The 14,402-nt window shown below is 40.4% G+C and overlaps 1 protein-coding gene across 3 annotated transcripts in view; it reads right to left on the bottom strand.

The window, feature by feature from the left end:
• Positions 1-14,402, bottom strand: part of UNC5C (unc-5 netrin receptor C) — a 306,008-nt gene that overhangs the window by 206,152 nt on the left and 85,454 nt on the right. The window lies entirely within an intron of this gene.

Below are 14,402 nucleotides of genomic sequence, written 5' to 3'. Positions count from 1 at the left end.
GCATGATAAGTGCTTCACCGGCTTTGAGAAGGATGCATGAGAGCTCTGATGGGTTCCTAGAGTCCTCCTGCCTCTTTCTCCAAGTTGGGCAAGCAGTTACTGGGCCTTGAGAAGGAGGTAGGAGGGCTCTAGGACCCTGTCAGAGTTTCGTGCTTCCTTCCCAAAGCCCGGCTTAAGTCAGAGCCATAAGGCATCTCTGCCTCTAGTAAACCTTTCAATAAACCAATTTTAACCTTTCTGAAAATTCGTCAATCACTGTTAAGAAAGGAGAAAAAGCGCTCTAGTACTTTAGAGTGAACCCTACAGCTGAAGACTCTACATAGAGGGATAAATGGATTTGTTCTTATATAAAAGCCTATGCTCAAGAAACTTGGTTGAGCATGCCAAAATAAGCCCTTCAAAATAACTAAAGTGTCTGTAAAAACACACAATTGAACTAAACAAATATTCCTTTAACTTTAATAAGTTGGATCCAAACAAGGTTATTTGAAGCCATTTAAATCAATGGGATGAGTTTGTAATGACTTAAGTCCGACTGACTTCAATGGGAACAAAATACAACTATCTTGATATGGATCGAACACAGGATCTTAATATCCACATGAACCTTCCAGCTGTGGGAATGGAAGCTTGGCAGAAAATGACTAAGTCTATAGTAAAGAACAATTTGGGGTCATTATGCTTCTTTTACATCAATTACATCTCCAAACGTTAAGAAGAATCTGTTATTTTCAAATTCCAAGATCATTAGGAAACATCTCCTTATTAAAATCTTGTTCTTGATTTCAAAATATATTTATTTGAATGAACAAGAGCATTAATTATAGTATGTACACGAAAACTGATTTCAGATTTGAAATCAGCATTGAAAGAACATATATGAACAGTTGAAAAATCTCATGCAACAGAAAATGAAAACAAATTGTTCCCCAGTGTTATAGGTACTTCACAAAAATTAAATAAAAATATACACATACATACACACACACACACACACACAGAGAGAGAGAGAGAGAGAGAGATCTAGAGAGATGCATGCATAAGCCAGAGATCGCACAAACATTTCTCCCTGGAGTTTCTCTGCATGTTTCAAAGGTAGCTTTGTATTTCCTGAAAAACCCATATTGCCTGCTAAATCTTATCAGACAGACAGCTTCTGCTATCAAAGAAATGCTGTTGCAATATCCACGATCCTCATCACCTCTGTCACTCTTCATTTGGGCAAGAGAAGCAGATGAGATTCTACTCTTGTGGCAACCAAAGGAGGGAACAAGCAAGCTAGAAGAAAACTGCCTGGAGGAGTCTTTGCCCTGCACACACATTTCCGATTCACCTGCATTTAATGCTATTAATGTTTTAGCAGCTGCGGTACCAGGGTCAAACTGAAATTTTGTTCTCTGTTTCATTCTGAAACATCAGCCACAGACATTCTGCTGCATTTCCTCTCTTTCTCTCTACATACAGCCTTCAGAAAAAGGGGAGCAAATAAAGGAACAATTTATGGAAAATGTCACAGCCCTCATTCCCACTAATTCAAATTTTAAAATATTGCATAGTGAATTAAATCAGAAGCTGGGCATCTTTGCAGTGGGAGGCACACATTTGCTTCCACACATGTTCTGAATTGGATGTACTTCATAATATCAGGGCTCCTTTTGAGGAAATAAAAGTCTCCTGTCCCTCATATCAAAAAATTGGGACATTCTCAAATGGAATAGATATATATAAAAGGTCTGTTTAAATCAGGTTATCTTATCCAGGAGGATAAGCCTTACTTCTATATTAATGACCTGTGTTCCTAAAGACACTGGGCAACCTCAGAATGAGAGCATCAGGAATGGTGAACATGCTCCCTTGAAAGAAACAGTTGCCACCACTCCTGATCTTCCCTTGCAATGCACAATGCAGAGACGTCCGGGGGTAGTCTCAGTTGATACAGGTCAATGAGGTAGTTCACTAGGCCTTATCATTGTGTGAGGTGATGGTATAGCGTAGCACTTGAAGTATATAATAGAAAACTGAAGAAAGCACCCCTATACATAAAGACTGTGTGAATAATACATGTGGCAGTGATTTTTACACTTTACACTTAAAAGGAAACTCATTTGTCTGCTGGAGAAACCCCATGGAACCCATATGCATTTCAGAAGATTCTGGGGCATGTTCTAACCACAATATTTGCTCTTAATACACATTTAATGTATATATACAGTGTGTGTTTGTATGTGTGTTTAAATTGTACTGCTAATTTAACTGCTGTGGGATTTTTCAGAAACACAGGAAAAAAAAGAGTGGAGAGGAAAAATTGAAAACAGAGAGGAAAAATTGAAAACAGTCGAATGAGAACTAAACATGCTCAGTGGTCATGAAATGTTGATTGAATGTTAAGTGGTTGGGAGGGAAGAGAAATAGAATGGAAGCTCCTGCAGCCAATCAGAAGCCATGGAAGCCCCATTGGACATTCGGCTTCCAAAAGAACATTTGAAAACCGGAACACTCACTTCCGGTTTTTGATCATTTGGGAGCCAAAACATACGAGTTCTGGGTCTTTGGGGAACCGAAGTACAACTGTTCACTCATGGGTGCCATATTGGTGGCCTCTGGTATAAACAGGGTGCCTAAGTATGAAACTCTACGAAATCATCGCATCACAGAAATGTTGTTCTGAAAACCAAAGGTGATATTTTTGCATCTCAACAGTGCCTCTCCTAAATCCTTAGCTAGCTTAACAGGCATTCCCAATTTTGATACCCCCATTTGCAAGATCACTATTGATTTCTTAATAGAAGATAAGTGAAATTTGGGGAAATAAATGATGAAGAGACTTCCTCTTTTAACAGGGCAAATATCTCATTGATTAAAATCTCAGAGTGAAATGGACAAGGAATGTAGCCATATGACAGCTGAGAAAGCTGGGTGGTAAATCAAAAGTGAAAACTGCCCCTGTTAGTTGACCCACAAAAAACAATCTGGGGTAGAACAGCAAGTGAGATCAATGAGCTATTTAGCCCTATCAAACAGAAACACTAACTTGTAAATGTAACCACCAAAAAGCTCAGGGGGATTATTCTGTGTTTCTCCCAGTCTCTGTGATCGCATGACTGACACTGTCAGAGGTCTCAATGTTGTTCTTTTCTCCTTCTCTACCAATTCCCCAGGTTAGGTAGAAGGGTCAAGTTGACGTGGATCTGATGGTAGAATCATAATTTAGATGCCTTCTCTGTGCTGGTAAAAACAGTGGCGTCTTTAGGGGCGTCTTTACTCTAAAGGGATTATGATAAAGTAAGTTGTGTGGCTTTTTATAGAACATACTGACGTGGCACAATGTTTAGTTTTCATATACTGTAGTGCTTTTCTAAGCATACAAAAAGTTTTATCCTAGCAGTCCTACAAATACCCCAGTACTAACAGTATTACTGTAATGTACCAATATTATTCACATATATTCACAACTGAGCTGAGATTTAAACTATTACTTATACGGTCAGACCCCAGGCAGCACTGTAGGACTGTAGACTGGCCAGAAAAGGTCTGCACAATGAGCTCAACCATGTTGCTCATCTGTACTCTAGAAATCAAAAATTCTAACACAAAATTTTGATGTACCTCTTAATCATATGTAAGAACCAAAGGACTAATTCAGCAAAGCTGGATGGTCATGCCATTCCTGGATAGGATCATTTGAGGCTGCAAATCTTTTCCTTTCCGCTTCCCAAAGTACTACACTCCATAAACAAGTGCATGCAAGGGAGAAGTGCTATTAGCAAGGCCTTTATCTGATGTGCTAGTTTTCTACATGAGCATCAGAAGAAAGGAGAAGGACAAAAATGAGAAGCAATAGGTGTTTGACTATAGGCTGGGAAGAAGGAAAAGCAGGAGAGAATGGAGAGATTCAGGGGGATGGGGAAGGTTTATTAAAATGAAACTATCATGGTGGGTGTTGTGCGTGATGTATTTCTAATGAAAATTCTTGTTCTCAAGGTTGTTTTTTTCATCCCCATCCCTGTCCTCTGGGTTCGCCAACCTGCTATCAAACTCAGGGCAATGAAGCAGACTTGAAAAGTTCTGAAGTTCAAATGCCGTAAGTGGGGTATTAAATAATGGAAAAGAACTAGGCTCCTCACAAGGACATGTACAATTTTTTTTTATTAAAAAAACCACGGCAGAAGCCACAAAAATGGCAGCACAGTTTCTGCAGGGTGTCAGAAAATGCATTACTACTAAGTGGCACAGCTCCAAATGAAATCTGTATGGGTCAGCTGCAGGTTAAGCTAACAAAAACAATAAAAAATTAAAATTGAACAATTACAAAGCCCAAGAGCACTCAGGAGACAAAGTGATGGGTGGTTTCTCATGCAGACGAAAGGATCAATCCCAGCTTCTCTCCCTGGAGCTGATCTTTCAAACCGTGAAGTAAAGTGTAGCTGTATTTTTCAAGAGGGAATGAGAAGCTCCCACTGAGTGGCATTTTGCCAAACCATCTGACTTCAGAATTGTCAGAGATGCTGGATTTCGCTAGTGAAAGATCCCACCCACCCCACCGTATGCTTTGGGGATACACAATTTCTTTGCATGACCTCCTGTAAGAATCATATTTTCCATGCCTCTTCACTGTTTGTTCCTGGGTGAAGTTCTTTTTTACATAAATCAGCCTTCTACTTTTGATTACATTATTAAGAATTTAAGCAGATCTGAACAAAAAAAGAGCTGCTTCTGAAGAAAGAAAGATTCTCCCTCTCAATAAATCAGAAGATGAAATCAAACTTGAGTATAATACTTTTGGAAACGCATTGGGCCAGTCTTCACCAACATGGTGCCCTCAAAATGTTTTGAACTGCAATCCCTATCAGCCCTAACCCATACGTGTTGTCTGGGGCTAATGGGAGTTGTAGTTCAAAACAACTGGAGGGCACTAGGTTTGCAAAAGTGCCAATAGGCCGTTCAGAGCACAAGAAACTATAATAGCAACTTTCATGCTAGGAAATCACTAAGCTTCTTAAGTGTTCAGAGATGTCAGGGGTAAAGAATAGAAGGCCCCGGGAACATTTGGAGCAATATGCCTTTCCTCACTTTCCTCAAAGAATGATTTACCACAGGCTGATAGCATCACAGTGAATATGCAAGATGAGGCAGAACCCTTACTTGGCTACATCCAGCTTACAAGTTTACAATCTAATAAACCATGAGCAGAATTAGTTCAAAAAGCCTTGTAGAGCTTCCAGATAGAGATGCTTGCAAAATTGTTCCAAGTCAGAATTTCTCCTTGGATTTTGGTATTACAAATTACCTGCAAGTGTTGCTTGCAAGGTGGCACAGATGCATTGTGCAATCTGCTATTCTGGTTTTGATTTCCAGACTTTGTAAAGACTGATGTGCTTATGCTCCAGGCCTTTCTGTTTACTCCTGTCGTTCTCCCCTCTCCAGGTTAAAATTGGCAGCAGTGCATGTGTGCATTGATAAAACACAGCTCAAAAAAGTGAAGCGCTTTGGAAGGCAGTGGGGAAAACCCACACAGAACACAGTGAAACGATGTAACAGAAACAGAACAAGTGCAGCTATCAACAAAATGTTTCCAAGGACTGTAGCATAGTGGCAGAGCAGCTGTTTTGCATGCAGAAGGTCAACTTCCTGCATCTGATGAAAACAGTATAAAACCTACATAATAGTATACCTAACAGTACTTGTACTCATCTTTAGGTTAACAAGAAAAGGCCTCTGGGCTATATTTAGGCCAACTTTCTGCTAGAACTGAAAGACTGATAGTATCTGAGACCTGCAGATATAGGGTGGTATATAAATTTAATAAATAATAATTAAATAATAATAATATCAAAGTACCCCTGTTGCATCTGGTTGTTGTGTTCAGTACTAGTAAAAAGCTGGCTGTGATCTAGTAAGCTCCTTTCTTCTTAATCAATCTTCAGTTCTTCATAAAACCTTGTGGCTGTGAGTAAAAGCAGCAACAGGTAAGGATGTCTGGGAACAACCATAATTGATGGCCAAAATCAATATTCTGTTTAGCAAGTCAACTGGTCATGGAATAAGCTTGTCCCACTGGAGTACTATGCAATTCTCTGGGAATGCACATTCCTCACTAATTAACCCTTAAGGATAAACAAGGACTCTGGGCACGAACTATTTCTCTTTCTCATCTAACGAGTAATTGCAATTTTAATATATATGTATTAAAATATTATATATTAATATATCAGAAACATATCTATTTTAGGAGATTTTTCATTAAGAAATATCCCTAAACCTAGTGCAAAACACAGTGATGTATTCTTCTCCCTGGCTTGTCATATGGTGTTCCACATGTTGACCCAAGACACACTAGCTTGTCACCAGGATTCCAAGAAGTCATTTGTTACCGTGACACCCCTCATTTAAGATCAACATGCACATGTCTGCTGTTTCCACTGAGATGATTTGTTAATGCTGCCATATTTTCTGACATTGTGTCAAATGTCCTCTACTGTAACATGTGCATTCTTGGTGTCTGATTTGCTTATATTCCCCCAAACCTTTTACCACTCTGTTTCCTCCTTGTACCAGTTTAGTGTTCATTATAAGGTCAGTATAATATCATAATTCAGGCAAGTGTTTTATTGGAGTTCCATTTGGTATGTTCATGCATCTAGCCTTAACAAAAACCATCATATTTTCTTGCAGAAGGTTATTTGAAGTTGGTGGCTGAAGGCAGATAATGCTGGTGAAGGCATAGGATTTTGGATTCTTTTCCTGAAACTAACATTATGTGTTACTCTTTCTCCTTTATATTGTGTTTTCAAACTTAGCCATGTATACATTTAAAAACTTGTATCAGTCCTTTCATCCTATTTTTTTTAAAAAAAGATCTGTCTTGCTGCTTTGTTTTGTTTCACTCTGCTTTACAATTTGCAGCAGAATTAATTAGATACTTCATTATAAATTAAATAGGCATATACTTCCCTCTACTCAAAATGGACTTAGCTTCTTTGTCACTGGTTGGCAACCTTCCTAAAGCAATTCTTAATATGAATACTGCTAAGTGGTTAAGAGAGCATTGCAAACAGTGACTGAGGAAACAAGTCTCTTCGTTTATTTAAAGATCAAAGTGGGTTCCAACAGAATAAAACATGAACTTTTTTAAAAAAAACCACATATGAAAAATACAACCCTTCACACACCACATTTAAGCACAGTACAATAAAATCAGCAGCAGAAGCAGCAGCAACACCACCACCACAATGCCTACTTAGCAGTTATCGCTTTCCAGAAAAGTTTAGCTTTGCAGCTACTTATAGAAAAGTAACAGAACAGAGCAGGTCTAAACCTCATCAAACAATTCTTTCAACCCCTTAGGACAATTGTAGGACAATTGTGATTCTCCAATTGTGGAGAATCTCTGGCCCACAGGCTGAATACAGCCCCTGCCTCAAGACCTTTCTACCTGGTCTTCAGAACTCTCCCAGATCATATCCCATCTCCCCAGGCCATGTCCCTCATCTGTCCTCCATTCCCTCTTGGAGAACCTCAGCTGTGAGAAAGTCTCTTGTCTGTGTGGATGGAGTAAGTATAGTACTCTCACCCAACCTGGTGCCCTCCAGCTGTTTTTTGGACTACCGTTCCCAAACAACTGGGTGGCATCAGGTTGCAAAAGGATGGCATATTTTATTATTTTATTTATTTACTTAGAAGCATTTATAAGTCACTTAATACTTTAAAAAAAAATCTTCAAGTGGTGAACAACAAATAGAACAAAGTTAGAACAAAAATATAGCAATGCTGCAGTATAAAAGCAAATAAAAGCAGGAACTCAGAGAATTAAAAATAAAAACAGGGTCCAAACTTATGGGTCAGGGCAAAAAGATCCATCTTTACAAGACATCTGAAGCAATGCATGGTTGCTGCTTCACATATGGCAGAGGGAATGGAAATCCATTGTACAAGCAGAAAAGGCCCACCCAATGATATTCTGTAGGGTAGGGTACCACAAGGAGAATTTCCACAGATGATCTCAATGATCTTGCAGATCTACTGCCATTGTTGACTGCCAGTGCCTAGCCAAGATTTGAAGCAAGGGACACTGGGCAAACCTTAGAGCTAGAATAAGGTACATGGATGTGAAGAGATCTATAATATTTTAACACAAGTAGCATTCCTAGTTCCACCCCAGTTTTCAAAAGGGATATTAAAGTATGTGTCAAGTACAAGAAAGGCTCATTTTACCCAATGCAGCATCCTTCCCCAGGAAGCTCATTACTACTGAAGCACCACCTCCTTTGAGCAGGACAATGCAAACATGAATTCACCTTTCAATCACATCTCTAGGTTAATGACACTGAGTAATAGCACATTAGCAAAGTGCCATTCCAGACACTAGGCAGGCATGCCAAATAGATAATCTGACAATCGTTTCAGATTCATTTCCCATGAACAGAAACACTGTTAGGGCTTATTAACTGGCACATCTGCACACAGTGCAATGTGGAGCACAGGGGCTCAATTACAAGCAGTAATCTCTCTCATTAATATAATTTATAAGGATATTTGGCTTGTTCTACTGTTGTAAACCATTTTTTAAAAAATGCTCTCGCCCAACAATATTCTAGCTTATATGCACTAATTGTACGGAGAGCCAAGTAATATGAAGCTGCAGCAATTTTGTTTTTCTTAAAAAAATCAACCCCCACACAGCCATTATGTACACTCCAATGTTAAAATGAGTAGGACCAGCTTTGTCACTGAATAAAGGTTGGTTAGCTGCACTGAATTTGTACTTAATACTGGACTGACTTGTCGAATGTACATCTGCAGCTATCATAATCCTTGTGTGTTCTGGTGATTGACATTTTCCTTTGCCAAGTGCCATAGCTTAAAAGATCCCATGTCCAACCTCAGGTATCTCCAAGTAGTGATGCAAAAGACCAGGAGCAGTTAGTAAGGAAGGCCTGTCATCGCAGACTCATCTTCCCAGCAGTGGCATCATTGCGGCTTACTGGGATAGTATGAGAGTACAACAGGGCAGTGATCAGGTTGGGGTGAAGTAGGCACATGGCAGGAGTGCCAGATGGATTCTGCCAGTGCACCCACCCTACCCAAGACACATCAATACCCTGCCCCACCCCATCACAGTATCTGCCTCTGATGCTGCTGCTAGGTGGCCAAATCAGTAGTGGTGCCCTCCTGATAGGTGCTCCTGCAGAACAATCCTGTTTAAAATTCAGGGGAACTGTTGGGCATTATCCAAATTTAACAAACAAACAAACAGCAGCAGCAGCAGCAACAGCAACATGACCAGGTTTGTGGTCATTCTCTCTCTTTGCTAACCATGAGCTGTAGATCAGGTTTAATTTCTCCAACAGCCCACACATCCACACAAGGGCAGTAAACCATATTTTGCCTTTGATGTGTGAACCGGATCAATGAGGATGCTCTGCAACTAACAGGGGAAGAGGCTTTTGAGATAAGGAAATGTATGTCAAGGTTCCTTGGTATTCTTTGCTTAATATTATATTGGGCAGAAGGAACAAAGGAAAACCTGCATTTATCTGTTTGTTTTGTCAGGGAACTAGAACTTGCACAATGCACAAGATCAGTCCGGTTCAACTCCTCAGATAGCACTGGGATACAGCAACATGTGATTGTTCCCTTATAGCTAAGGTTACAAATAAAGCTGGGTTTATTTAGTTTTATTTGATCTTATTGTTTTTAATCATTACTTTAAATCATTACAGAAACAAGACGTCTTAAGAGAACAGATGCCTTTCCAGTCCTACATTTTCATTTCTTATATAGGAAGATGCAATTGGGTTTGCTTGTCAAATAAGGCTCATAACATTAGTCCTACTATTCAGCTGCCCACCCTGGCTTCTGCTTGTGGAATCCTTTGGTAAGAACAACTTCCCTGCCTATTACACCCAATCCCATTTCAGTTCCTCTGGAATTTAAAACTTTCCGCAGACAGAGGAAAAGTCACACAGAGCCTATTTCTAATTCTCCTGAGCTAACTGTGCTAGTTGGTCCCTTTAGGTAGGCATCATTCATGGCATTGGCTACCTGTTGCGGCTTTTTCTGGGCAATAGAGCACACTCTTCCAAGCCTCTGCTGGAATCTTAATAGTTTGTGCTGCTACTGCTTCAATGCACCCAGCAGAGGTCTCTTCATGGTGCTGCCAGCAGCTTGCAGCCTGATTGATCACCCATGCTGTGCAGAGAAGTCATACTGGTAAATTTGTTGCACTCCAAAGAACAAGGCCAACAACTTCTCCCCTAATCCTTTTCACTTCTGACTGTATTATTATGAGCCACAGGACTGATAGGTGTGCTTCCATGCACCTTCCATTGTGAAGGACTACAACTTATTCCAGCTGTTCCACTGTACTAGATCAGTGACATTAGGCTTGCATAATTGCAGTGGCATAATTTTAGATCCTGACAGAAGCAATATGCCCCCATCATCTGCTGCTCTCTGTATTTGGAGTCCTTTTCTGCTGTGGGGCTCTGGCCTTTGGACCCAAGTTCCAGCTCTAGCTGCATCAGAGATATAGTATTCTAAAACTATATAATGTCGTTTCCTCAGTGAAATAAGACCTAAGGAGACATATTCATGAAAAATGTAATGTCACCATACAAAATATACATAAATTTTGTAGGTGGATGGGGTGGGAATTGCCAGCAAGAGAATTGATTCCAACCTGCTGATGCTTATGGATCTTTCCAATGAAAAACCGTATAGATTTTGCATCACACTGCAATGGTTTTTTTCAGTGCAGAAACTCTTCTGCAGAAGAAGTATGTTATCTTAAACCAGTATCATATATCAGTGTCAGCAGCTGGTGCAAATTCTATTGTTAATTCCTCACCAATTAATCAAACAGCTACTAATCCAAACAGATTTCCCTTCAATCACCTGGATTTTATCAATGTTTACATTTTACAGACCAATTCACAATTATGTAAACCACAGCCATCCTTTGAAATCCACACCTATCTGAATATGGAAATGCAGTTCTCCAGCCAAGCAATGCATGCAAAACTGCATATGCTGGGGTAAAGCATCTATTTTTAAAATGCACATACTAGTAAAAACATACAAAATGCATTACATTATGGAAAATATGCAGAACATGTCTATATTAGGGGAAACTTGCACTAAAATGCTGATAATTTTTTATGAGGACTTTAAAAAAATTGAAACTGATGCGGAGATGTGGAAAACTAAATTTTAAGATTGGAAAAATGAGAAACTGAGACTGAAAGATTTGCCTAACCCTAGCTCCCTGTAAGGATTGCCTCCATACACTTGTACTTAATGAGGGAAAAGGGGAAAGGTAGCTACATACTATGATACCATCATAGGAGGGACACGGGTGGCACTGTGGTCTAAACCACTGAGCCTAGGGCTTGCTGATTGGAAGGTCGGCAGTTTGAATCCCCGCGACGGGGTGAGCTCCCATTGCTTGGTCCCTGCTTCTGCCACCTAGCAGTTCAAAAGCACAAAGTGCAAGTAGATAAATAGGTACCACTCCAGCAGGAAGGTAAACGGCGTTTCTCTGCGCTGCTCTGGTTCCTCAGAAGTCGCTTAGTAATGCTGGTGACATGACCCGGAAGCTGTCTGTGGACAAATGCCAGCTCCCTCAACCTATAGAGAGAGATGAGCACGCAACCCCAGAGTTGTCCACGACTGGAACTAACGGTCAGGAGTACCTTTACCTTTTACCATCATAGGTAGTTAAGACCCTCAGCATGCTTTAAAAAATAATAATAATAACCTTATCAAAATTTCCTCTCCTAAAAAGCCTCCCTGCAGCATTTTCCAGAAAGCTACCTTAATTATTCCAATTTTGAGTTTTTGCTTAGTTTTTGCTTAGCTACAGCTATTCTGCTCACTTCTTGTTGGTGTATATGAATGTTTTCTGTAACTTACATTCCTGAAGGAAAGCGCATGGTCAAACATCTACATGACAAGCCTTAAAATATCCTAGTTTTAACTACACTGTGGTGTGTGCAGAATAAAAATATTGCTGCAGTATCTGGATGACAAGAAAAGGGAATGATCTTGTGCAAAGGTGCTGTACTGGGATTTGAGAAGCTCAGGCACAATTCCTCAGTTTGCCAAGGAATTCCCATATGACTCTGAGCAGGTCTAAGCAATTTATTGCAGCAGTTTCAGTGGCTGCATTTTACAAACATTTATCTTAAGACTCATGTTGCCAGATACGTACACCTGTCGTTTAAGAAAGTCATGTTCTTTGGTCCTTCTTGACAGTAAAATAGACACAGGTCTTAACATTAAAAAATATTGTACCAGTAGCAGTTTTCTGCACAAGAATCACATAGACCAAATGTCAAACAACCAGCTCTTAAATAAGATTACAGACTTTCAGATGCATTTGCCAAATAACAATAAATAGGCAAATAATAAAGTGTTCATTAATAACCCACTTGCCAAAAATAGATGATCCTTTCTACATTTGTTCAATTGTTTTATTTCTACAATTTATATCCCATCTTTCAGGCACTCCCTTCATCTGGCTTACAACAGCCAATGTTGAAAACATAGCAAGCTAAGAGACAGCAGCATAAAACTAGCTTAAAATATTTTGCCAGCCATTGAGTAGCCAACCTTCCACCAAATGCCAAGTGAAACAAGTATGCCTTAACTCTTAGCACGCTTACACAAAAGTTGCCAGTACAAGCTACAACTTAGTTATAAATATGTTCAGCCCTATTCTGCCAATATCTCACCAGAACACAATTATCTTATTTCACCACTGCAAATAGTTCTCTCTCTCTTTTACCATACTCAGATTATTGCTTTGCATTATTGCCTTATCTAGAAAGACTTGTTGTCTCCTGGTCCTGCCGTCAGGCCTGCCTCAGCTACTGTGAGTAAACTAGGATTATAAAGCACACGCAATCAAAACATACTTATATACACATGTGGATAAAAGTAGAAATATCACTGGCATTCTTCAACAGTGTGGTTTTCCAAGGCCCTCCTTGTGTGCTTTAAAGTTTTCACTGCCCCATTGGGCTGAGAGTGCCTGCTTGTCTTGGAGCAGAGTTTGCTTAGAGAATGTCTCATGGCCAGGATGATTTCATGCCTCATTAGTCTTGCCCTGACGCAAATCATGGAAAGAAGTTTTGAGAGCCAACAATTCAAAGCATATGTGGAGGCTGTTCGTGCTGTGGGTGGGTGGGGGGAAATGAGTGAACTAAGCCAGACTGAGTGGTAAATGGATATGGGTGTGTATGGGCGTGTGTGTGTGTGTGTGTTTAAAGAGAGGGAAATAATCGAGACATGCTATGTGTATTCTTTGGGTCCTTAAAGTCTGAGCAGTCATCTGAAGGAGCAGCAGCTGTTTACCTAAAGGAAGGGCAGTCAAGGTGGTACCTCTAGATGTTGATGAATTTCAACTCCCATCATCCCTGACATTTGGCCATGCTGGCTGGAGGTGATGGGAGTTGGAGCCCACAATATCTGGAGTGCACCACTTTAGCTTCTCCTGACCTAGAACAGAGTCATCATCATTATATTGCAATTGCTCCTGTTCTGAAATATGAGGTCTGTTTTCTGTACCATCTTACCTACAACTTTTCTCTAATAGTTGTTGAATTAATCTGATGACGTTTGAAGGTATATGTTGGTTGCCACCTTACAGTCAACACTATGCTTGCATCCTTTTAAGGGAACATCCATTGAACTTTCCAAAACTGACAGTTTCCTTTAAAGAATTACAGTGGTACCTCGGTTTGGGATGCGGGGGGCGCTGTGGGTTAAATCACAGAGCCTAGGACTTGCCGATCAGAAGGTCGGCGGTTCAAATCTTCGTGACAGGGTGAGCTCCCGTTGCTCGGTCCCTGCTCCTGCCAACCTAGCAGTTCGAAAGCATGTCAAAGTGCAAGTAGATAAATAGGTACCGCTCTGGCGGGAAGGTAAACGGCGTTTCCGTGCGCTGCTCTGGTTCGCCAGAAGCGCCTTAGTCATGCTGGCCACATGACCCAGAAGCTGTACACCGGCTCCCTCGGCCAATAAAGCGAGATGAGTGCCGCAACCCCAGAGTCAGTCACGACTGGACTTAATGATCAGGAGTTCCTTTAACTTTACCTTTTTACCTCGGTTTACAAACTTAATCCATTCCGGAAGTCCGTTCTTAAACCATTCTTAAACCAAGACGCACTTTCCCTAATGAGGCCTCCAACTGCTGGTGCCCTTCCATCATTTGGTTTCCATTCATAGATGGAGGTAAAGTTTGCTAACCAGAACACCTAACTGGAATACCTTTTGTGGAGTTCATGATCTGAATAGTTCGTAAACAGGGCTGTTCGTAAACCGAGGTACCACTGTACTCTAGACTCTTATGTAACTTCCTTTCCCACCAAAATGCCTCAGAGCAGCTGATACATGTATTTCCA

Source organism: Podarcis erhardii (assembly GCF_964252035.2).
Source record: "Podarcis erhardii genome assembly, chromosome: 9".
In the NCBI taxonomy this organism is placed as follows: domain Eukaryota; kingdom Metazoa; phylum Chordata; class Lepidosauria; order Squamata; family Lacertidae; genus Podarcis; species Podarcis erhardii.
This window is presented reverse-complemented; position numbering and strand designations above follow the sequence as displayed.